Source organism: Schistocerca nitens, chromosome 1, assembly GCF_023898315.1.
Source record: "Schistocerca nitens isolate TAMUIC-IGC-003100 chromosome 1, iqSchNite1.1, whole genome shotgun sequence".
In the NCBI taxonomy this organism is placed as follows: Eukaryota; Metazoa; Arthropoda; class Insecta; order Orthoptera; family Acrididae; genus Schistocerca; species Schistocerca nitens.
In genome coordinates, this window is record NC_064614.1 from 390,312,307 (window position 1) to 390,339,358 (window position 27,052).

Genomic DNA, 27,052 nt, shown 5'->3' on the forward strand with positions numbered 1-27,052 from the left:
GATGCCTTTCATCTCGAGTGCTAGTGATCCAGCACGGCGTTCCGTGTTACCCTCCTGAACCCACCGATTCCATATTCTGCTAACAGTCATTGGAATTCGACCAATGCGAGCAGCAATGTCGTGATACGATAAACCGCAATCGCGGTAGGCTACAATCCGACCTTTACCAAAGTCGGAAACGTGATGGTACGCATTTCTCCTAATTACACGAGGCATCACAACAATGTTTCACCAAGCAACGCCGGTCAACTGCTGTTTGTGTATGAGAAATTGAGTGGAAACTTCCCTCATGTCAGTACATTTGCATCTCACAGCATTTTATTCCTGTCGGTTAAATTTCGCGTCTGTAGCACGTCATCTTCGTGGTGTAGCAATTTTAATGGCCAGTAGTGTATTTTGGGACTGTTGTTTTGTCCGTTAAGGTTTGCATTGATCGATACTGAAACAGGTGGAAAGAAATGGTGTTATTGCTGCAAGCACTGGGACTTTGGACAGTGTGTTGTTCCATATTTTGAAATGTTTCGTGCGAAAAATAATTCTTGAAAAGTATATCTTTTACTTCATTGTGAAGCCGTATTTTGACGTCGATAAACAGAGTATGAGAATTAGAACAAAAAAGGGGTGATGATGGTTGGTGGGAGGAGGGGCAGCAAAATTTAAGTTCGGACTAGGCGCCAGTTATGTTAATGGTCCTACACACGCACAAACCAACCGACCGATCGACCGACAAATTGGACGTTATTAGGTGTTTTGACAGAGCGACAGAAGCCGGCCGGAGTGGCCGAACGGTTCCAGGCGCTACAGTCTGGAACCGCGCGACTGCTACGGTCGCAGGTTCGAATCCAGCCTCGGGCATGGATGTGTGTGATGTCCTTAGGTAGGTTTAAGTAGTTCTAAGTTCTAGGGGACTGATAACCTCAGAAGTTAAGTCCCATAGTGCTCAGAGCCATTTTACAGAGCGACAGACTAAATTTCCTTGTTGGGATGTCAAGCGGATGGGACCACCCAACACCCGACCGCCTCACCACTCCACCCAACATGCCGTGTGCGGAACTGTCATGCCAACCGCCGACAAAGGGTCGTCTTTTGTCACTGCACACGGGGTTAAATGCTGTTCTAACATACAGAAAAGGGTACCAGGCTGACGTAATTTCCAGGACAGAGTTTCTGGAGAAAAAAAAGACTGCAGATGTTTGTGGCACACGACATGCGAGGACTACGGCAAACACAAGAAATGCAGCACTTTCTTCATCTTTATAATGAATCCGTAATGGTTTCGTGTGGCACGTCGAGAGAATAAAAGTCCATCGACCTTTTGTATTTCCGTTTTTAGGTATTATTTCCCATACATATCAGAAATGAAAGTGTTTAAAAAATGTTTAAAAATGTCCACCCTATATTGAAGCTCTCTCCTATGAAGAGCAAGGCGTGGGATTTTTTATACAGTTCTAACAATTGCCAGGTGCTTTATTTGTTACATATCTGTTGTACTCGTATTTATTACATAATGTGCGCCACTACTGTGAGTAGTCTTTCTTCTTCGAATTTCAAAGGAATTTCTTAAACTTACCTGTCATATTTTATGCTACATGTATAAATAAATTAATAACGTTTACATGAACTTTTTTTGTTTTATTTATTTTACTTTACCATGATGTATTTCCTCAGTCACCTATACATCATACTGCAGGTTTCGGGAATAATTTTAGTTAATAATTGTGGGGATACAACAATACCGAATCTGAGGTCGTCTTAACTTCTGCCAGTGGCTAGAAATCGAAATGTAGTTAACACACTCTCCTCACAGCTTACACCCTCTCCCATGATTGTGTTCTTTTCCGTTAAGAATGGTCTGGTGGTGTTCAGCAGCTTAGAGATGCATGAGTAATCCAATCTTAGATAGTTGCGAAAATAATCGTCTCCCGGGTCCAGAGCGTGACTGAATTTTATTTCTTCATTAGTCACTTCTTTGCCCACAGCTTTCTCTCAGCATTTTTAAGCCTTGTTACCTCTAAAACACCCAAGGAGCCCCCCCTCCCCCCACCCATTTTTGTTTCTGTGTAAAGCCAAAAGGCATCTCGTGGAATATAAACTCAGTGAACTTCAGATGAACAAATCACAACAGGGCGGCGCTATATTGGCTGAGAGTAGGCGGTCGGGACGTGTGTAGGCTGCGTAACACGTTAGTCCAAAAGTTAACTTCGCTAAAAATCAATCCGTTACTAAAACAGTTCGTTAAACATTATAGCATTACTTTACATGAGATTTATCGGTAATTAAAGCTAACGATTAACTCATAATAGTAATGTTTATGTTGTAGGTGTACGGAAAGGAGCTACTGAATCAAATGTATTACCGTCGCTTAAATAAAAAAAGTTTTGGTGGGGAAGTTCAGGTGGGACTTCAAGGACATAAATGAATCACGTTCGTAACAAAATGTTTATTATGCATTGGTCTATACTACCTTAAGACACATCGCTACAATGCCAAAAGGCTCTGCAGTGCTTCTCTGTGGTATTCTTTTGACCGGATTACTGCTCCTGGTTCCGCTGTTGATATCTGAATGGCCAAGTTTCATTTTTCTTTTTGGCTCTCCTCGACCGGACTCTGTCGTCCATGTTTCTTAAAACCGTACATACACCATTCCATGTTCTCTTCTTACATGTTATTTCAAATTGTTAAGGATGAGCCCTGATTGTTGATTTTTTAGGCAAGCACAGTTTACAATCGAAAAGTATTTGTTCTCCCGATCACTTAAGTGTGCCACGGATTTTCATCAGTTGTATAGCTAGAACCTAGTTACTTGATCTAGTTTAAAACAATCAACTAACAAAAGTAGCACTTCATGCGAACTCCGTAAATAAACAACAATTAACACCACATTCGCACTAAATTATTTACACCGATAGCGCTCACCCCGGGCGTAGTCACACACCTACATGACCCAAGCTCGTAGAACATGACTTCCGTGGGAGGCGCGGCGTAATTTTAGTCGCAAGTTGTGCCTAATGAGCCATTAAAGGACTCTAAGAAAATCAACCAAAATTGAAGAATCCGCTAACGTTTTTAAAGTTAGCTTAAAAGTTAATCCATTACTCGAAAAGTTAAGGCGCGTGTACACCTGTGCGACTTCCGGTGCCCACTAGGCGCGTGCGGCCATTGCACGTAGAGGCAAGGAAGCGCATGCCTCTGATGTAGGCGCACCGGCTACCGTACGCAGGCGCAGGAGTGATGGAGGCATGCGCAACAATCGTGCGCATGTCCCCAGTTCCCTCCGTTTATTTGTCTGCTTGTAATTGACAGATGAAAGATTCAATTTCTTGCACGTGTTGGTGTTAACACCATGGCTGATTGAGCTAATGAGAAACAAATCTATTTGTGGAAGATTATCGTTCCTTTCCATGTTTGCAGTTCGTCAACTCTGCCGACTATAAAGAAAAAATTAAGAGAAATAGTTGTCAACGGCCCCTGACAGATAAGTATAACATGCAAACAACGAACGCCATTTGTACGCTAGACAGCGTAGCTCATTCGGTAGCGTTGGAGAATGGTTAATGGGTTATCAATGGATCATTGATTCAAACATTGCCAAGGACTTTTTTATTTCGTTTTTCTGTCACTTAATTCGAATACATGTATCATTTAAATGTAAACTTCATCTCTTCTTGTTTCTAATTACATACTGCATGGAAAATTTCAGAGTTCAATGCAGAACAACTTCTTAATTACCGATATTTTATAAAATATTGCTGGTAAATTGATGACATTTTCGAAATAAACATTTTGATTAAAAATCTTTTATGTAATAGACTGAGAATTTATATATGTGATGAGCATTTTTCGTAAAAGTACTGATTAGGTGTATGTTACTTATCAAATATTTGATGAATGTTATATAAAATGATAATGTTATTCGAAATGAATGAAAAAAATATCCCACTTAAAAAATTTGAAGTTTCTTCCATTGACTAAAAACTCTTTTTCGGTGTCTTGAACTGTTAACGAAATGCGATGGATGGCCTGAATAATTCACTATAGCCTTACCGTTGAGTGCGTGGGTGGAAGTGTGATACATGAAATACATTTTCTCATGACTGGAGACGGAGGTAGACTTTCTCTGAAGTCTAAAGAAAAATTCAATATATCAGCTACATTTGACACACAGCAACATATGGCGAAAATGTACCAAACGCAAACTCATAGCGACCCCTATGTTTCACTGCAAACTATTCGAATTTCGTATGCTGATACACGTAATCCGTCAATAAGGCGAGAACTATGACCATTAACGAAAAGACAGGTAGTTCTTCTTGATACTGCTACATACGGCTATAAGTAATAGAAGAATCAAAAGTTTGCACCCGGTAGTTTCCGTAATATTGTTTGAGAATGATTGCTGAATAGTCGATGTACGTGCGCCATCGTTTTGGCAGAGTAGCGCGGCGATGTGGACAAGGAATGTGGGTGGGAATGGGATCAGTCATGCGCACAAGCTGAGAAAGATGCATGCGCATACACGCGTGCCTCTACTTGCGTGTTGGTGTTGGGCAAGCACAGCCACACGGCGATGAGACGCAAGATGCACAGGTGTAAAAGACTCTTTAACTTTGTTAATTAACGACCAACGGATTAACGGCTTGTGCCCAGGCAATTGGTCGTGTATAGGGTCCTTCAGCTATGCAAGTGCCACAGACACTGGTCGTGTATCGAACCCAGTGTTGTAGATGACTGCAAGCGACGAGGCTCGAACCCGCGGCCGTTGCGCCGCGCTCACAGCGGACCAATGAGCGCGCGGCTGCCCCCTCCCCTGGGCGCAGCGGTCGCATGAGTGGCGTCGCGGGAAGGATTGTTGTGCGCCAGGTTCAGTTACACCGGCACAGCTGACGTGACGGCTCGCCGCGCTACACGTCTCTCTGCGCGCACTCCAGTCCGAGCCGCCAGCCACACTCGCGCTACAATACGTAAGTCACACGCGCAATTTGCACGTTGTCAACAGCATCGACCGGACATCCAGCTGTCGGTGCGGTGATGCCCCTCATCCATGCTGTGAGGCTGCTGTTGTGCATTTACAGATGTGCTATTATAGGTCTAGAACCTGGGATCACTGTGTGGCCATGTGCCTGTACTGAGAAACGCATCCCTACGCTGCTTTGCTAACGACATTCGTGTTTCCCTTGTGCAACAGCTTAACGTATCTGTAGTTCTTCGGCAGGGGAATGTGAATTTACATTTCAAACCATGCTATTATACGAGGGTTGGAACTTTAATAGTGGCAACTATTTATTTACAGTTCGTACAAAATAGATATGTGTTCCAAAGTTTTACTGACCTTCAAAGTAGTCACCAGCATTGTGTGTAGCCCGTTGACAGTGATGTGGAAGTCGTATGATCCCCTTAGCAGTGCCAGTTGTGTTGACAGTTCGAGCGGCGCTGTCTATTCCCCGACGAATTTGTAGCAGTTCCAAAGCGAATGCCGTGAAGTGTTTCCTTCAGTTTAGAAATCGACTTACGAGGGCTTAAGTCAGGGGAGTGCAGTAGGTGGTACAGCACTTAGCAGCCCCATCAGTCAAACAAATCAGTAACAGCTCGCACTGTACGTGCTTGAGCATTGTCTTGCAAAATGGTCTGGTCCTGCAGAAAGTGTCATCACTTCTGTCCCTATGCTGTTCATTTTTGGAACACAACCTACGACCAGCTTAGAGACAGAAGTGATGACACTTTCTGCAGGGCCTGACCATCATTTTGCAGGACAATGCTCAAGCACGTACAGTGCAAGCTGTTACTGATTTGTGTGACAGATGGGGCTGCTAAGTGCTGTACCACCTACTGCACTCCCCTGACTTAAGCCCTCGTAAGTCGATTTCTAAACTGAAGGAAACACTTCACGGCACTCGCTTCAGAACTGCTACAAATTCGTCTTGCAATAGACCGCGCCGCTCGAACTGTCAACACAACTGGCACTGCTAAGAGTATCCTACGACTTCCACATCGCTGGCAGCGGGTTATACACAATGCTGGTGACTACTTTGAAGGTTAATAAAACTTTGAAACACGTATCTGTTTTGTTCGAGCTGTAAATAAATACTTGCCACTATTAAAGTTCCAACCCTCGTACTTGGCTCAACAAGCTCAAGCGTCGCAATGAAAAGTATTACAAACTGAGGAGGATATGTTCGATTATCATATCATAATCAAACATTTCATATTCACTGCTGAATAGAGGCCTCCGTACCTCTAGACACATTACAATCTTCAGGCTGCTGACATACAACTTGCTCTTGGATGTTGTCTAGGAACATAGACCTATCTTGCTGGAGGCTGTTTTTTAGATATCTGCTTATGTTGTTAAGCAGTGAACTTCCTTGCTCCTTAGGCCATCAATTCGCGACTGTTTGCTCCACCAACTACTATTTCACTAATCTCTCTCAATTGCTTGCTGTCAAAACTCAATTTTTGAAAGGCAGTAATCTTCCATGTCCTACAACCAAACGTCAAAACTGGAAATACACACTGATTATGAACATTGACAATGCACTCAAAGAAATTTGTGTGCAGATTTAAAAATGTAAATAATGATCATTTCTGTGTTAACGACCTATGTTGACAAGCTTGATCGGCTACAGCTTCTCTAGCTTTTCCGGCAATAGTGCAGTTACTGCACTTTTAATGGTACCTTTCACATTGGAAAGAGAAAATACTCTGATAGCTACAATTTTAAGAATTCGGTGCTCCCAGCCTTCGACCGCCAATGAGTTTAGTTCGAACCCAACCCGTCAGCCTAATAGCAAACATGACAGGCTGATTATGAGCAGAAGATACGAAAATATTAAATCTGCGAAACAGTGATTTCGTGCACTGTTGAAAGTACTGCCCAGAGATCTTTTGTTTGGAGTTTAATTCATTTAGTCACATTATATTCGTGGTGTTAGAATACAGCATATTCTACAGTCTGTATTATTTCGATGACATGTCCCTTAAACACGTATTCACTGCACGTATTTTCGTTCCTCATCTGAGTGTTAATCAGTATAGAAGTCCGAGTAAATGCACATTTAAATCCAACAGCCACGCCCATGATTCGAGCCAGCAAACTGAGATTTTGGAGCCCCACAGAAATTAGTTGCCTTTTGCCAGTCTGTATCGACTGGCCGTAAACAGCTGACAACTCTCATAACGAACGCTTTAGACCAGAACTAATTTCCGCAAGGTAATGAGATTACGGGAAACAGCTTTTCCTACTCTCTCTCGTCGCCGGTACTTGGTGCACGAAGTGTTCTACACAAAGTCAGTTGAGCTGTCATGTACTGGCAATAACCAATCCTAGAAAAACAATAATAAAATGTGTTCACGTTGGCTTTTGTGGGCTTAGATATGCAGTCACAAATATTACAGCCCAAATAACTCTAGAACAGTGTCATTCCATACAATATTGTGTAAATATCAACAGGGTAACCTAACTTGTTTGCTTGAACAAGAGGGTTCAGCATTATATAACATGCCTTCGACCTGTTTTTTTATCATAGATTAAAAGGACGAATTAGTACCAGAATAAAGGAAAGCTCTTAATGAATTGTTTTAGTTATTTGGTAAAATCTGAGTCTTTAAAATTGTAATAATAGGTTTTTCTGCATTATCGTACAAAAAAATGCTGAACGGAATATTTTTACGATATGTTAATTTTTGGTCCGCTATAAAGCAGCTGCAAGCTGAGCTTGGCGTGAAAGCCGCAACGATGGCATAAAAAAAAAAATTGTGGGCTTGAGATCCGCTTGTTTGCATGAGTAATAAAGTGCTCATTGTATGCAAAAGGGTTACAGGCGAGTAAGATCGGTCCTCGCGGGCTTGCGGTGTTCCATCTCGCGCACCGGGCTGGGATTGGCATTTAGCATCATGTCGGCATCGTTCACTGGCAGTGAACAGTTTTGACAGGCACACCCGTTGAAAGAATTTTATGAAACCTTAGTGTGATACTGAGCTACCGTACTAGGCTTTCGTTCCCTTGGATTGCACAAATCCAGCAGCGTGCAATGGCCAGTTGAGTAATATTAAATTGAAGCGTTAGGCACGCTAGCGTTGCACCGCTGACGGAAGCTTTCACCGGCATCGCCTGCTAGATAGCGGAGGGCAGTCGGCGTCCTGTTTACATCGCTGTACGGGAGAATTTCTATTTTCGTGAGTTTGACTAATGGTGTTTAGCAAATGATGACACAAACTGGGCAGCAGCAGCAACAGTTCTAGTTACACCTAGGAAATAAATCTTGCTAACATTTATATACTATCTCAACCATCGACGTTTAAGATTGACTTTTGTTGGCTCTTATCTGATACGAAAAACAAGAGATTCTGAAGGACATTATTCTACCGGAATGTTATTTTATTCTGCACTACTGCTTCTAGTTCTGTCTTCGATATGTGCCCATAAAGACCTATCAACACCGGAAATGTTACACAGCAGTTTTTATTGACAATTCGCAGTGGACATAAGTCTCTTACCCTGGTATGAAGTCACCCAGGCTTAACAAAGAACAGATTTCGACATAAAACAAATTTTACAACCACTGTATCCTGAATTGAGTAAAAATATTACACAGGATACACAGGTACTGCACACGCACACACAAATATTTAGACATAAAGTACATATGAATGTTTCACATTCTGCTGCGTGGGAATATAGTCAGTTGTGCTTTAGTCTTCCCCTGGCATACTAAGTAGCAATAGCATTATATTAGCAGCGCAGGAAGCTGGAACGGGGTCTTGGCACTGTTGACGAATTCCGACAGGATTTTATACTTTCTGTGTCGTTGGACGGTGTCCACGTTTGAAGGCTGCTTGGGAACTGATGACAGAGCCCGAAGATTACTTCAAAGTACGTGTTTGTGGTAAGTAATCCGAGGACATTGCAGAAATGTGTGGTTTGGATCTTCTTCCTCTCCGCTGATCCCATAGAAATGTTTGTTCAACTTCCGATGACTAAATTTCAGCTGTGCTAAGTGTCGTGAAGCTTCTCGATGTTTTTAATTGTATCACTGTGCTCTCTGAATCATAGGATGAATTAATGCGTAGTGCCTGCCTTTGATTTTAGATGTCCTCGAAATGCTCATGCCAGCTTCACTACTGTTTATAGATGCCTTTGAAAATGGGGCCCCGCATGAAAATGGTGCAGAATAAAAATACAGCTCGCTGGAATGGTGTCCAACCAGAAGAATGACAAGAGATTCTCATTGGAGAATCTCACAGCGTTCAAGAAACATACATAGCTGTTGAAGAAACATTCGAAAAACGGGCTAGGCGAAAATTTCCAGTGATGGATAGATTTCAGAACGAATCTTTCACTCTTTAGCGGAATATGCACTGATTTGAGATTCACAGATTAGTGTGCTGGACCGGGACGTTTTGGTCTTTATTTCGATGTTTCTTCGTAGATTTTTTGTTAGCGGTCGCATGACATCATTCAAATTCTACCGATGAGAACATTTCTTTATTACAGAGGGTGGCTAGTCCCCTGAGCGAACGTGCAGAGCTGCCTTGCAGGCTGAGCTATCCAAGCATGGCTCACGACCTGCCCTCATAGATGTACTTCCATCAGTATGTATGCTTCTGAAACTTAACAGAAGATTTCTTGTAAACTTCGCTCGATTCGCACTCGTAGAAGAAATAACATGTGACGAAATGGTTTAGCCGCAATCTAGACATTTGTTTCCAGAATAAATCCGTAACCTCTTAGCAGTACCCAGTTTTAATTTAACAGGAAGTTTCAAAACAGCCCTGACTTTGCTGCAGACTGAACGACGCAGTAATCTTCTGGGCTCTACCTAACCCATTTCCGGAATATCCTGTTGTCCAGAAGTTTCCGTGAAGTTTGGAGGGTAGGAGATGAGCTGCTGGTGGAAGTAAAGCTGTGAGGACGGCCGTGAGATGCTCCTGGATACATCACTCAGCAGAGCATTTGCCCACGAAATGCAAAGGTTACGGGTTATAACCATTCCGGCAAGCCACATAGCTTTAATCGGGCGAAGCTTGTCAGTGGATGAATTTCTGATCCCTGCTAAAAGTATAGAACGCATAATGGTCAGAAACAGTCTGAAAAGCTTGTAAGGGTGTTGCAGAGCAGGTCTTGCTGAGAAATAATTAAGAAAAAAATAGATTGCGTCGTTTCCGATTTAATTAGCACTTAATTGTTTGGGTTTAGGAAACTAAACGATATCTTTTGTTGACACAGTCTCTGGCGGGTCGCTTGAATTTGGGGGCGCAACGCCTTACTGGCCAACTCCAGTGCTAATGACTCGGAAACGGCGCAACGTATCGATTTTTTAACGCTTATTTCTCAGCAAAAGGTACCTTGCAGCATTATTAGCTTTCCAGAGTCTCTGACCACTGTGTGTAAACACTATGTTAATGTATTTTCCTGTGCAACCAGGGAATACATAACCTGTCGGGCAGGACTGTTAAGAGCGCATAAAGTTACTAAAGTAGTGTAAACACTTCATTTTTCAGAAAAAGTAAATACTGAGGAACAGTACACCTACGATGGTCGTAACTGTAAGGCTCATTTTTTTTATAGTAGAGGAGAGAACATTGATGTGGTTTCCATAAATTGTTATAACATATGGGTCAAGAAAATGCCTGGCGGAAGGATGTGGCACTGTGGTTTCTCCATTCTGATGGAGTGTGGTAACTACTTCGCCAATCCTGGTTTTCGAGGGAAACACAAATCCAATTCTGGGTGATTTTGTCATGATTTTCCAACAAAGCCATGACGCATTTTTTGTTTCGTTCCTCTCAGCTGAACTGCCTTTTGAATACCACCTTCCTTCAGATACAGACTATGAGAGTGCTCCATACCGAATGGTAACAGTATTTCATGGAAGCTGCTACGTAACTTAGCAGGGAACAAACGGAAACGATGTAGTTACCGCTGCCGCCACTTCTATGGCACAAAGAACGGCATTGTTCCTTAACGATAGCGTGGTTTTAGCTGTACGAAATAATGAAGCTGTAATCCGGGACTCGTTTCCGCGTTGCGCTTTGTATTACAAAGCAGTGTAGACGCGTCGAAGGTACGGCGCTGTTTATCACCGGTTGATAATGTCCGGTCAGACACCGGGCAGTGTTTGTCCGCCGATCAGTATTTTATTCTGGTTTTCCAATTTCTCGTGGTAACTCGATATTAGATGTCACACGTAACTGCTCCATATGACGTAGCTATTGTCCACTGAATCAATCGGAAGTCTCGTTACTCAGAATTTTATATTTGGAATCTATTCATATGATTTTAATACCGAAAGAAATCTGTTAAACTTACAACTAAAATGAAAACGTCTTCCTGTTTGACGACACGTCCGCTATTTGCGTGTCGATGAACATTAGACGAAATAACACGAACATCCAGTCCACGACGAAGAAAATCTCTAATCCTTCTGGGAATCGAACCCGGAACCCCACGATCTATTGGACCACGCGTTGGTAGTTTTCTAAAGAGGTTATTAATAAAGAGTTAACAATTTTTATTTGCCAGTACATATGATATTAAATTGTCATATGCAGCAAAGCTTAGTTCCTCCTGCCAGACAAGAAATGGATTTGCTAATAAAGTACCAAACTCAAAGGACTCACCCATCTACAAAATGAGAACAGAACGGATTTAAACTAACTTGAATAACCCAAGAGTAGCCGTCGACGGTACAAGTTTAATATCCTTCATGGAAAACTGTCGAAATTTGGTTTCTTTTCTGATTATGTACTGTTCAAAATATCTTCTGTGGCAGAATTTGACGGATTAGATCCAAAACTCCGAAGAGATCCATCTGGCTGGTAGCATACGTACTAAGAGGCCAGGAAATGTTGATTTTGTTTCCAACTGTCACTAAGGAACATAATAGCACTCCGTCTTCAGGCCGCGAGTGGCCTACCGGGACCATCCGACCGCCGTGTCATCCTCAGAGGAGGATGCGGATAGGAGGGGCGTGGGGTCAGCACACCGCCCTCCGGGTCGTTATGATGGTATTCTTGACCGAAGCCGCTACTATTTGGTCGAGTAGCTCCTCAATTGGCATCACGTGGCTGAGTGCACCTCGAAAAATGGCAACAGCGCATGGCGGCCTGGATGGTCACCCATCCAAGTGCCGACCAAGCCCGACGACTTCAGTGATTTCACGGGAACCGGTGTATCCACTGCGGCAAGGCCGTTGCCCAAGGAACATAATAGCCCCAAATAAAGATTTCGATCGTATATTTTACTTGCAGTTACTCTGTGCCTATGATGTATTTTAAGAAATGCTGAGAAAGTTAAAAGATTCAATTCTGACACCTCTAATCAATCAGTTTGCCAGTCTTATCAATAATACATAGTATCACATGGTTCCTCAAAGTAAAGCAGCCGGGCGGCGTGGCGCGGCGGTTGCTACATTCGAACTTCGGTCTGCCATTCTGGTTTAGGTTTCTCGTGCTTCCCGTGACTGAGTTGGTGGAGTGGTTCATTGAGCGTAGCCAGTGGTGGACGGAGTCCCCATCCCTCTCCGGTCGGAGCTTGCACTAGGTGTCCACAGGATGTTAACTTCCTCCAGAAATAAATGTTAAATTTAGATAGAAGTTTTAGATGCTGTGTGGAAGTGACAAACATATATTTCAAATTAAGATAGCTGTTTTCATAGACTCAACATGTAGCAACTTAATAAATACAGGATAAGGCAACTTTAGTATCGAGACTGCAGGTATTCTAGTATATTAAAAGATGCAATATAAATTTACAAGTGTGGGATACATATATTAAGCATTCTTGTGAGGAACAAAATAAATCGTAAAGTGGGTGAAGGTGTAGAACAGCGAAGCGTAACTCTTTTAGAGAACGCACAATTAACTGGAATATCTTCAGCGAAATGAATGGAAAATTTACGGTAGAAGGTAAAGAAAAAATATTTCCTGCAGGAAGGAAGGAATTAGGTTTAACGTCCCGTCGACATCGAGGTCATCAGAGACATAGCACAAGCTCTGATTGTGTCAAGGATGGGGAAGGAAATCGGCGTGCCATTTCAAAGGAACCGTCCCGACACTTGCCTGGAGCAACTTAGGGAAGTCAAGGAAAACCTATATCTGGTTGTCCTCGCGAAAGAGTCCGATGTGCTGACCACTGCGCCACCTCGCTCGGTTTGTTTCCTGCAGATGCTAGCGTAGTTAACAATGAGTTCTTGCACTGCATTTGTTAATGTCTTAGCTCAAATATCCCAACACAGTATGCTGAACTCAGAATCAATCAGTCACCACGAGAACTAATTCTACCTGAACGTTTGACTTCGTATCGTTTTATATTTAACTGCGTAGTTTAATCTGTGAGATTAATTCAATGTTATGCGACTTTTTGCCTCCCTTATTTACGTGCCTTATTATGAATTTAAACACGTCCAAGGTGAAGCACGATACTTTTGTGGAAATGAAACTAAATATCCTCATATATCCAGCGATAATACTTTCATTCCTGAAATGACTCCAGACCACTACGAAACTGTCAGTTCCTTGAATAATTTATCGTACTGTTGTAAAATTTTGTCCTTAAGGCAGTTTAAGGTTCTGTTAGATCTTTCATTTTGTAAATACGGTACTTGATACCGATTTAAGACCGAAATTGTTGAATGTCAACAATAAACCAAGCAGTTGCTTTTCAGGCTGTCTGCAGTCATTTCAAAAATTTCCAGCAACTGTGGATCCATATTCAAAGAAAATCATAAACAATACTTCACTTCTTCAAAAATTACTAATGAGCAAATAAAACATGGACAGTTGTTTGTATATATGGAGAACGTGGTTGCTCCTATCATGCATTCCTAAGAGGATCTGACTAAGCACTTGCTTCTGATGAACGCTACTTCTTCCAGATAAAGCACTTGAGCCGGCCGGAGTGGCCGAGCGGTTTTAGGTGCTACAGTCTGGAACCGCGCGACCGCTACGGACGCAGGCTCGAATCCTGCCCCGGGCATGGATGTGTGTGATGTCCTTAGGTTGGTTAGGTTTAAGTAGTTCTAAGTTCTAGGGGACTGATGACCTCAGATGTTGAGTCCCATAGTGCTCAGTCATTTGAACCATTTTGAGAGCACTTGATTCTGTATCCTAGAACGTGATAAAACCAGCCACATATTTGAAAAAGTACTCTGTATTGTCGCATCTTCATTGAGTCGACGGCGTGACGCAGCTTTTTTAATAACTTTGGACAGCTGGGATAATTTCCTATATCGACTCTTGCCTAAGATTTGAAAGGTGTCACAATGCTGATTTCTTAATTGACGCTGGTATTTGAAAAGAAGCTCTCTCGACCCGCCAGGGTAGCCGAAAGCGCTAACGCGCTGCTTCCTGGACTCCGGTAGGCGCGCCGGCCCCGGATCGAATCCGCCTGGCGGATTGACGAAGAGAGCCGGTGTGCCGGCCAGCCTGGATGTGGTTTTTAGGCGGTTTTCCACATCCCGCTCGGTGAAAACCGGGCTGGTCCCCACGTTCTGCCTCAGTTACACAGCTCACAGCCATCTGCACACATTCACTCTTTCATGGATTCCACTAGACACGGACATTTGGGGTACACTAATTCCGTCTGGGGGGCTGGCGGCAGGAAGGGCATCCGGCCACCACTTAACCTTAACATGCAAATTCGATTAACCATGGCCGATCCTGCGTAGCTGCTGGACAAGGCGCTAACGATAGAATAGAATTGATTCTCACTTTTGACGTTAATGTCTTCTTTTTGATGACTTCATTCCGTTTCACCACGGGATCAGCCTGTTAGTCTGGGTTTGATGATTGAAGTGTAGAGCGTCACCGGATGGCATTCGTGTCGTCATCCTCCTCCTCCCACCCCACCCTTCTCTGGGACAGAATTCGTATGCCACGTCTGTCTGTGTCTAATGTTATCACTTGTGAAAGTGAGTGTACAGTTTCTAAATGTTGGCGAATCGTGTGGTTGAGACGGCTCGTAGGTACCAGCGCAGTATTGACAGGTGTGGCAAACCGCCTGAATACCACATCTAGGCTAACCAGCATATTCATATTCATTCCGGAGCTGATGCTCCTCCCAGAATCTCAGAAGCGAGGTGTTAACGCGCGCAGCTACACGGGTAGGTCTCATGTTCGATCTTAGAATATATTCGAGCAACCCATCAAAGAGACGTTAGGAACAGTATTCCGTAACTTTATACTGAATGATGCAAAATAACGAAACTTGAGAAGGAGTCGTAGAATCCATTTATTATTGCTAAAATCCACAGTAGATTAAGAAAATTGTTCAATTACTTTATAAACATTTATTTGCATAGCCCCGTGAACCAACACAGCACCACTATTTACAAAACAGAGTTAAAGAGAAGAGTCACCTAGAGCAGAAAAGATAGAGGGCAAGGAAAGACGGGATTGAAGAAAGCAAGGTGCTATCCAACAACATACAGTTTTTAAAAATAATGGAGATTACCATTAATGTTGAAAGGACTTAAGTGAAATAATACTAGACGTAAGTAGCAATTGTTCACGATTGTTTTTTCTGTACATGTTTAAGGCACGAGACTCCATGTATGGGGGCACTGCAGAAGCTACAGTTCTCGCCGTAGGACTCGAGAACGTGGCCTTCTTACCTCTGTCAGGTGTTCACACTGGTTTACATGTACTTTGCACTTACACCCAAATCTCCAGATTCCAGTCAGATTTGTATCAAAAGTTGTATATTGACAGATCATCCAAAACTACGCTACACTTTGTGCTGTCATCCGGGAGAACGTGCGCAAACGGCTTGTAGTAACACTCGAAGTACGGAACGCAAGAAAAAAATTACTGTGAGCATCTGTCGTGAAGAGTTCCCGTGGGGGAGTCAGTAGAGCGTTAATTTGTCGTACAAGGGGTTCCCGGTTCGAGTCGTGGTTGTGTCAGTTTGCTTACTGTAGTAAGCAATGTTTTATTGGCAGTCCGCTCTCGCTTCGTTTATTTGAAAGTAGCAAAGCCATAGAGTACATTTGTTTCACAGAATATAAGCAAACAATTGGAACAGAAGAATAAAAAGCAATTGCGTCACACGCGTTGAAGTATTATTATTATTATATTATTATTATTATTATTATTACTATAGTTATTGTTACCATTCTTATTAATACTTTCGCACGTGGTATACAATTTCTTTTTTATTCATCTGTTCCGCTAGTTTGTTTATTCTGTGAAACTACAAATATTCTCTACCGGTTTGCTACTTTCGAATAAAAGAAGCGAAAGAGGACTGCCAACAAAACATTGCTATAAAGTCAGAACAGTCTTTTTAGACGTCAGGAACATGTGACCCCCATATAAAATTTTCACATGTACTACAATACAAAAATTGGCATGACCAGGGCTCGGACTCAGGACCCTTGGTACAGCATACTAATGCTCTTGTCCATGGGAGCTCTACAGGACAGACGCTCACAGTTACGCTTTTACTGTACTTCGGACGTCAGCTGTTTACCTATTATTTGCTGTTTGCGCACGTTCTCCTGGACAACAGGACATAGAAAAAACTATATCGGAGTTTTCGTTGATACTATGTACGTTTGCAACCGATCTCACTGTCTGACACCTGGAGGTTTGAGTGTTAGTGTCAACCACCGCGTGTGACTGGTCCTCTCCTTCTGTGTGGGAGTGCCCAACAAGCCGGAACCGCTGGTACTATAGATTCCTGCTACATCCTGGGAACATCACGCACTCCGTGCCATGTGCTGATGGCGGTCATAATTTCAAAAAATGGTTCAAATGGCTCTGAGCACTATGGGACTCAACATCTGTGGTCATAAGTCCCCTAGAACTTAGAACTACTTAAACCTAACTAACCTAAGGACATCACACACATCCATGCCCGAGGCAGGATTCGAACCTGCGGCCGTAGCAGTCGCGCGGTTCCTGACTGAGCGCCTAGAACCGCTAGACCACCGCGGCCGGCAGGTCATAATTTCAATGTCAATTATAATCCGTCTTGATTGCAAAAATGTTTATTCACATGACCGGTTTCGGTTCCTCTAGAACGATCTTCAGACATGCAATTTCAGTTACAGGAGTAACCCGTCCACACACAACCACCTTCACATGCATGTGACGCAGCATGTGAAGGTTGTTGTGTGTTGACGGGTTACTCCTGTAACCGAAATTGCATGTCTGAAGATCGTTCTAGAGGAACCGAAACCGGTCATGTGAATAAACATTTTTGCAATCAAGACGGATTATAATTGACATTGTATAACCAGTGATTGCGGTTTCCCATCAGACATTCTGTTTTTGAAAAGGTCAGTGCAAGGAAATTATCTCCTATGATGCTGGGTCTAAAACGATTCAGTGACGTTAGACATTAGTGAGGTTTAAGTTATGTTCCTCTCAGAAGAATAAAAACTTCTGTATTTCTTTCTTGAAATGTGTCTATAATTGTGGAGAACAGCATATGCTTCTGCCACATATATCACACGAACTGAAAGTTCTTAAAGTGTCGGTCTCACTGTGTTACTTGACGGATACTGTCAGTGTTGCTACGTCTAGGAAGTACTAGGCGTATAGCAGAAGTAAGGCCTGTGTTGCCATAAAAAAGCCCATGAGAGGTGGTTTCCGTTGACAGTAATATTTTAATGCATACTGTCCGCAGCTCGTGTTCTTGTGACTAGCGTTGCTGCCCCTGGATCACGGGGTCCCGGGTTTGATTCCCGGCCGGGTTGGGATTCTCTCTGCCCGGGGACTGGGTGTTTGTGTTATCATTTCATGATCATCATAATCGTCATTCGTGATAGGGGCTAGATTGGAGTGCGTAAAAAACTGGAGTGTGAAAAAATTGGGACTTTGTACGGGCGCTGATGACCGCGCAGTTGAGCGCCCCATAAACCAAACATCATTAATGCATACCGTATCTACTTTACTCTTCCACATAACCAGCTTTCACGTTTCTACACTTTCTGTAACGCTGCACCACATGCATAGAAGTCTGCCGCCGGGGAATTGAACGAATTGGTAACACCATTCTTTCTTGAGATCATCGTCGTTTTGAAATCTTTGTTCACCCAGCCACTTTTTCAAATGCAAGAGGAGGAAATAACAGCTTGGTGAAAAATAGGTACTGAATGGAGGGTGACAAAAAGTTCACAATGAAAATCTTGAATCTTCTCCTTGGTTTTATCAGCGATATGAGGGTGTGTGTCGTCGTGGAGGAGGATAATACCAAACGACAGTTTCCGCGCAGTCTAGTTTGGATCGCACGTATGTTTGCTTAGCCTTTCACAGTACAAATCAGCTGTAATTGTTGACCCACGGTCCGTGAAATCAATGAGAAGAACACCATTTTCGTCCCAAAATACGGTAACCATCCTTTGTCGATTCGAGGAAGGATGTTGCTTAAACTTTCTTGGTTTGGATGAACTTGAATGGCCGCCTTGTACTGACTGTTGTTTAGGTTCTCCGTTGGTGTAAGATATGCACGTCTCGTCGTCCTTAACAATGTGTGAGATCGCATCATCTCTGTCTTGTCTGCAGCGCTCCAAAAACCGCCGTGCGTTGAGCGTTCTTTGTGCTGATCAGTGAAAATTATTGGGACTTACCTCGCACAAAGTATGTGCTATACAAGCTGTTCAGTGACAGTCTTGTAAATTGAGGTTACAGCAACATTTTGGAATTCATTAGCCTGACCGCCAATAGTCAATCGCCGATCAGTTCGAAGCTTTTCCTCCACTTGATCAACGATGTGATCGATCGGAATACTTGACGTGCCGCTACACTTTTCACCTTGGACTTTTGTTAAGTCTCGACACCATTCTCGAACATGCTTGTCACTCTTTAGTCAGGTCCATACACGAGGCTTAACTCAAGACAGATTTCAGTAGCTGAAGACCCTTTTGCAGCAAAAAAAATCACACTGCGCACTTCACAACTAGCGGGATCTAAGATGGTCTCAGCCATTGCGATCTGCTCTCACCGACTGGCAAACGACTACTGCATCAAATCAGCACTGCGGTAGTTTCATGAAGTGTCTGTAGACAGTGCTTCATGCGTGAAACTTGTTCAGTTAAATATTGGTCGCCGGACCTTAATTTTGGAATGCTACTCGGACATTGATGCGAGAAGGGGAGAAAGAGGCTGAGCGAGGGGAAGATCTGGAAGCGTCAGTGTGTTGAGTAGGTTCCGCTGACGCGAGGCGCTGCAGCCCCCGGCCTGATGGATTGCGCCGCGGCGCAGTCAGCTGTGGAGCCGGTCGTCCAGTATGTGGGTCGGTCGGCTGGCTTTGAAAGTTGGCCGCCGGCGGGGCGGGTCGAGGCGACCTGCCGCTGCCACGGGCAGTACGTGTGCAATTGGGGCAGTCCCCGGCGCAGCAGGCTGAGCTGAGCCGAGCCGAGGCGGAACACAGCCGCTGGCTCTGAATGCTGCAAGCGCTTCGGAGATTTCACAGCCCTACTGTAGCCCAGAACTGAAGTCAGCACTTCAGTCTCCTTTGTTCCCCGTTTTTTTTTGCACAATCTTGAAATGTAAGTTAGATGCGATGTGACCTGAGTGAATCTCCCAAAAAGTGGTGCGTGTGAAACTAACCAACTGGTACACACAATGAACACCAGAATACACGGTGTAGATCACGAGCAGTAGCAGCGCCCGCTGACGTCAGAGTGAACCCAGCCAGCGCTCAGTAGTCCGAAACTGCCGTAACGTATTGTGTTGTAATTGCGTTTACGGCATAGCGAATTTTTATTAATGGCTGGCGATTGAGTGCAAAGTCGCACCGTAATTACTGATGTATTGAGGGATTTTTAGAGTAACTTTTTAAATGAGGAATAATGGTTTGCTGCGCGATCGCCAGTTGTACTGACCACAGCAGACAAGTTACGAATAAAGTTTCATATATTTCCTAAAAACAATGCGACGAAATGAAAATGGATAAAGGCTTGTAAACGGGTCTCATCCAGAATCACACACTAACATAGTGAGTCAGGTAAATATAGGTATGACTGGGGAAATGCCCGCTGATTATATAACAACTCCTAACTGCTTCGACAAGCCTTACAATATAATAATTGGAAGTAGGGAGCAGTGGGAGAAAACAGATGCCATACGGGGGACATCGTTTGGTTCACCGATGGGTCGAAAACAGATCAAGGCGTTGGGGCAGGGTTCTGCAGGTTTCAGCCAAGACTGGACAGCAGTATCTCTCTAGGGAAACTGGCCTCTGTATTCCAAGCCGAAATTACTGCAATCAGGGCATCTGTGGAGGAGAATGAGTAGGTGTTTCAATGACCGCATCATCTACATCCATTCAGACAGCCAGGCAGCCCTGAAATCATTGGCAGCTCCTGCAACAAGATCTAAGATTGTTGCAGAGTGCCACAGGGCTCTGGTGGAGCCAGGGGAAGCAATAGGGTATACCTAGTGTGGGTCCCTGGCCACTCAGGGATCTGTGGCAATGAACAAGCCGACAGATTGGCTAGGATCGGGGCAACAACTCCATTTATTGGACTGGAACCTGTCTTAACAATCGCCAAGGCTATGATCAAATTAGAACTACGGAACTGGCTTAGGAAACAGCACGTAGGATATTGGACCAAGCTCCATAAACAAAAACATGGTAAGGTAATGATGCCCAAGCCATGTTTTAAAAGAAGCTCTGTAATCCTGGGATTGAACAGGAAAGAGATCACTCATGACTGGACGGATGACCGGCCGTGGGAATTTCAAAAAACACTTACACACAATGGGTATAATGGAAGAGGACCCTAAATGTAGGATCTGTGATGAGGGTGAAGAAACTGCATCACACCTAATCTTTGAATGCATGGCATTGGAGAGTAAAAGATACAGAATCGTCGGGACAACTAGACCTGAAGAAATTGTGCCTAACAAAAAACTGGTAGAGGGACTCCCTGCACTATTTAAGGGCACTGGTTGACTTTACTAGATATACAGAGAGCGATACCGCACAATAAACCTAGTTTCGGTGCGGGCAGTGGCGGGTTAGACCTAAGCTGTTTTAGCTCTTCTGTTAAAATCAAATCAAACATGATGATTCATTTTCGAGTGAAAATGCTCCTATCTGCTCAGTACATTTTGATTTGGAGTGTGAAAGGTATGTGGAAAATGAGTTGTTGAATATTCCTTCGAGTTCCAACTCAGTCTACCATTCTCCAGTGCTGATTTAGGACGTAGTAATGAGCCTAATAATGAGATAAATATTGGAAATGTCATCAAGGTAAGCAGTGTTGTGTCTGGACAATGTAGAAAGTGAGTAGATCATCGAGAGGGGTAAGAGGGCCGGCCGGAATGGTCAAGCGGTTCTAGGTGCTACAATCTGGAACCGAGCGACCGCTACGGTCGCAGGTTCGAATCCTGCCTTGGGCATGGATGTCTGTGATGTCCTTAGGTTAGTTAGGTTTAAGTAGTTCTAAGTTCTAGGGTACTGATGACCTCAGATGTTGAGTCCCATAGTGCTTAGAGCCATTTGGAGAAATGTTTGAGAATTGCACCGAATAGGAAGGTGCAAATGTTCCAGATTTTAATGAAAATGTTGAGCTGTTAGAAATGATTGTAGGATGTGATGTTTATAGAGCTAAACGCAAACACCACAAATTAGCACATTCTTGTGGTAAGCTAACTGATCAGCTAATTGCTTCAAGGAAAAAAAACGGCTTCAGATAATTTCAAGGGGAGCTTTAATGAAGCCAATGTAGAGTTTTATGGAATTTTCTTTGAAAAAGGAAAGAGAATTTAAATTTCACGGCAATTTCATTGACTGTAACCCAAAAGTTTTTGTAAGGTTAAACGACATTCTAAATGACAAGTATCCAGGCATGGAGGACTTGCTGTAATGTGATCCGTAAGGACATACTTTCATCAGAATGAAAGCTATCAACAGAAAGATGCAAACGTAGTAAGGAAACACTGAACAAAGACAAAAACTGAAATAAATGAAAAGTTATAACTTCCCAGAACAGAAAAGAAAACCTCTTAATACAGTTAAGACTTTAAAAAGTCATTTAAGTGGTTTCTCCGTACTACAGGTATGTGGTCTAAGCCTGTATGAGCTGCCGCCCCCAGGAAACAAAGCAATGCCCACGTGACGGTGAAAGGTTGACGTCCTTTGGAGACTTTACACTAGCATTTCACCAATCCTGAAAAAAATAGGCTAACTAATATATAACTTAGTAATAACAATAAGTTTCAATGAAGTTCGGCGTGGGGATAGGATCCTTATTATTCACAAGTATAATCCATTTACACAGACGAACATTGATAAAAGTATCGTTAGTATTTCATAAATCAGGTTACACTTTCTAAACTCCATTACTCTCTGCCTTGATCGCGATTGCTTGATTTAACACACACTGAAATCCTAGCAACGTTACTAATTAGACCCTTCCTCAACTGTTCTGAGCAGCACAAACCACCTCACTGGGCGTTCATTCGGTACACACGAATAATGAGGCTCTATGTCGTTACTGTTCTCCAAAAACTTAAACTAGAGTGAAGTTTAGACTATGTAATGATCCCTTAGTGTTGTGATATTCATCCCTATTTCTTTACACAGAATCTGAATTACACTTTCAGTAATTTAACGAACAACAGTGAGTTTTGGCGCGCTGGTCCGAGGTTAATCCTGTCTGTCATAGCAGCCCATCATATTACACCACCATTCACTTGGCGTAATGTCTTACGATGATTGAAACTGGAGTAACATCTACTTTTCGTACCTCGCTTCATTTGACGTCATGCGTCGGCTACTGCATCTTCGCTCAACTAAGATGTAAAGCGTGTGAATGAAGTTCATGGCTACCAGAGCCATACGAACAGGTACTAGGAATAAGAAGAGATGAAAGAATGAAAGAAGCCATGCAAAATCAGCACATATGAAGCGACAGTTTAGTGAGACATCTGCTAAAGCCTCAAAGAATACTTGTACACTTGGAGGTGCACGTGAGGTGGTTCTATTCTGTGGTCGAGTCGGAGACTAGAAACTAAAAAAAAAAATTACCTCAGTGTTGGATGTAGTGCGTACGTAAAAATAAAAGGCCCAGCGTAAGTATTGACAGTATGTCAGTTACTCGATATTTCCACAAATAATCTCATAACCTGAAGCGACATTGACTGCTAACGTTCTACGTACTACATGGTCGCAACAAAGTGTGATTACAACGGAGAGGTGCACTGGATAAGAAAGTGTCTTTGAGTTTGGGAGGAACGCCTTTCTAATCCCCAGCCGCTGACCACGATTTTCGTGATTTTTCTAATTTTGTGGTTCAGTGATTGCTCTAAATCCCAATGAAGGCGAAAGCCAGAAAAGGTGTTTCCACAGGATTGCGAGCTAATTCCTCTAACATCCTTTTCGGACCAATCGATTATTCTATCTGCAACGACTTTGACATCGGCCAGATGATAAATTCTAAACTTGCTTCTCAGAAGCCTTACGCAGTTGAATGATCTCTAAACGGTTCCATGAGGATGCTCATGAAGATGGACTACAGCTTCTCATTAGTCCAACAATGCATCGAACCAAGACTTAAGTGCCGGCCGTGGTAGCCGAGGGGTTCTAGGCGCTTCAGTCCGGAATCGCGCGACTGCTACGGTCGCAGGTTCGAATCCTGCCTCGGGCATGGATGTGTGTGATGTCCTTAGGTTAGTTAGGTTTAAGTAGTTCTAGGGGACTGATGACCTCAGATGTTAAGTCCCATAGTGCTCAGAGCCATTTGAACCAAGACTTAAGTGCTTACAGTAAAACGTGCACTGCTGTTTTTCAGCTACCATTGCATTATCAATCCAATGTATTTATAAAGCCCCGTTGTGGCTCGTTAATCCTGCAGTAAAAACGTTTTAACATTCCACGAAGAAAACAATTCTACTTTTTTGCATTTACAGCCGGTTGACAACCCTTGGATCAGCGTGAAATCTTGCCGTTATCACACTAGTTGTTGCGCGGGCTCCTCCAGTAGTTCTGTAATTTTGCCCCAGACGAAATGGTTGAGAGTGAAAGCAATGTTATCTCCAGAGCATCAATGTAGACCACTAGAAGTGGCAGTTCGCAACTTTGCTGCGCTTGTAGCTGGCTGTTGAGAACTGACGGCTCGCTTTCGCAATCAACATGTATAGAATGACACGCCTCTCATAACTGCTCAGTTGAATTTTACGTAAGCTCTTGCTTCAGATTAGTAACGCTGAGAGTTCCAATACATGATCTTTCATTAGTGTTTAAAGTCGGTTCAGAGGACTTTATCTCAAACTGAAAAGTAATTATAATACGGTGGTAGCCTTACGCTATTTGAGACACTAAGGTAACAAGAGTTAGATTAAGTGTTGTATGACATTTTTCTATAATATGGAAGAGGATTTGATTGAAATGGTCGGCTTTCGTCAAAGAGTTCAGAAGAGACGTGTCTAAAGAATGACACAAAATACTCAGCTGTATTGTTAGGTTTTTGATTTAGAAATTATGGCAATTGAAATGCAGAATTTTTCAGTAAATCTGTTTGTGAATGTCTTCAGAAAGCTATTTCGATGCTTTACTGTAGGGTTGCACTGCTGAACGTGAGTTTTCAGTGAGCAGAGGCATTCTGCTGATACATAGTCACCGTTCCTGTGAACAACGTTATGCTATCGTTAAAAAAACATTGACAGCCATCGGTCTTGCAATCTAGAAAGGTGCCGGGCACTCATTGTTGCAAGATCTCTGGAAACAACTTGAATTGCAAGATTTGTGGCACGAAACTGTTAGACAAGCTTTTCTTATTGCACAACTCAGAGGTTTCTAGCATTCTCCTTTAACGCAGAGTTCATATTCACACACCCGGCGTCAGGTGACTGGGGCCTGACACTGTTGTCAGCTACAAACAATCCTGACAGTCATATTAAGAGAGACAAAGTTAGTTATCAGTACTGTTCACGGAAAGATTTGAAACTGTTTTCCACTTACTACACTTATTGAACACGGCTACCTGGACGATGAGGATGAATTCATCTGATTGTTACGTAGGACATGTTTGCTCTAAGGTACAGTTACTGCGTTTGTGAGGAGGCAACGAGATCATCAGAGATGGTGTGATTGTGAATGTGAGCGCTTTTACTGACAATACACAAACAACGTGAATTATTTATAGAATTTCACTTTTTGTTCAAAATTAGTCATCTGATGAGCTAATTTCATTAATTCAGAAATAACTTCCTTTTAGGCACTAAATTTCAAACTGTGGTATAGTCTGTGTTGCAGTAATTTCAGGATGGTGCCGCGTCACCACTGAATTTCGCGAGCAACCAAAAACCTTCTGTACCTAAATCTGGCTAGAACTTCAGACAAAACGTCTCTTGTCGTTAGTTTCGTTACATCAGGTTTAGCAAACTATTTGGAGGCGGAAAGAGAACCGTGCACTAACTCCCTTAATTAAACAGCCCTGAATAACGCATTGTACGATCGCGCTTTGAGTTATATCATTGTCGTTGAAGAGAGAAGTGGAATTTTTCTTGCAGTAGTAAAATCTCTGTCGAAAAATTCATGCTTAAAAGCCATTGTGAACTCAGTTGTCAAACTTCATTGATCGTCTCTTTCTCGTAGATATTGCTACTGATTCATCTCTTTTAAACAAAGAAAACTACTATCATTTACAGCCTAGTGCGGGCGTACTTACTGTTTTGATTTCTTTAGCATCATCAGTCATGTTGAATTTCTCTGACTTGAGCAGTTCGTGGAGAATTTAGAAAATTTTGACCACTTCGCTACTGTCCTAAAATACCTTTAGAGTCCAGGTCGTGGTTTCTCTTTGTCCGGCAACGCGTTTGGAGCAAATCTCACTCTGACCTTCAATATCCTTTTCTCATTCATAATTCAATCCTCTGTATCCTTCAGTATTCTCGAAGGCTCCTTGAATCTTTTAGGTACACGTGTCTGTTTAAGGGATTTTGGCTACTTTTCCACGTTTTATTCAGCGAGGCGTAGTCTGAGCTGTACTACTTATACAGCGCTCTTACTATGCTCCCCACCGAGGTAAAACGCAGCGACCGGGCGCGTGCTTTCCATCGGTGAGGTCGAAGAACGTCGGCGGTAGTTGTCAGCAAGATTTCGCTACGCCACGTAACAGTCCAGAGATCTGCAAACGAAATTCGCTAGCGGCTTTACGTCTACCACCCGCTATTCGTAAAATTGTTTTCAGAATTATCGTCAGGCTCGCATTGACATGGAGACAAATGTGATTTCTATGCTCTGAATTGGACCCATTGCTACCTTTTCGCTCTTAGAAAATTCCTGATCCATCCACTAGACTGGGCACTTGTCTGCACTTAACTGTCTACTTGATCCTGTCAGCGTTTCCTACCTCTGCAGCTAAAAAAGTGCCAGAAACCCAAAAACTAGTGTTTCCACAGAAACAATAGCTTATTCTGGACCAGTACTCAAGACGCAAAGGAATGAATCACATTTGCTGCCAGTGGGCATTGATTTTAATCAATGGGGAAAGTTGAAAATTTGTGCTGGACCGGGAATCGAACCCGGGCTCTTGCTTACTAGGCAGATGCTCCGACCACTTTTTTAAATCTCATTTTACTCGTTATTGTTCGTTGCATTTTTTCGGGGCGGATGTCCCATGACACTCGTTAAAGTTCACCGTTGATACGTTCAGTTTTTTATAGAGGGTAGATATCCCTCTGACCGAACACTTTTTCTCCTTTTGTTTTTTATTGCCTCTAATGTTCGGATGCATACCGCCGGATTCCGTCATCATTCTGCCACGATATTTCGGCCCGGAGACGTCCGGCCATCTTTTTTATAGACACTACCCCTCTTTTATATTTTTATTATGAAAAAAATGAAGAGTAGAGTAGTCAGTCGTGAGCTGGTGGAGACAGGGTGGGCAGGGGTTGAAATCAGAGGCCTGGTCACGATGCCTCCTCCGTGCTGAGCTACCGTGCTGGCCACTAGCACGTCTCCCGTCAGACCCAAATTCTCAACTTATCTACACACTATTCATGTAGTGATCATACCCATTATCCGAAAAAAAAACATCACTTGTATAATTAAGGCGATGGCGTCCAATCATCACTTCAGTGGGGACGCACACTACGATCG

The 27,052-nt window shown here is 43.0% G+C and overlaps 1 protein-coding gene across 1 annotated transcript in view; it reads left to right on the forward strand.

The window, feature by feature from the left end:
- Positions 1-4,838: 4,838 nt before the first annotated feature.
- Positions 4,839-27,052, forward strand: part of LOC126249339 (major facilitator superfamily domain-containing protein 6-like) — a 346,945-nt gene continuing 324,731 nt past the window's right edge. The window contains exon 1 of the mRNA XM_049950997.1: positions 4,839-4,961. The gene's annotated coding sequence lies outside the window, so the exon portion shown is untranslated. The remainder of the gene's footprint in view (positions 4,962-27,052) is intronic.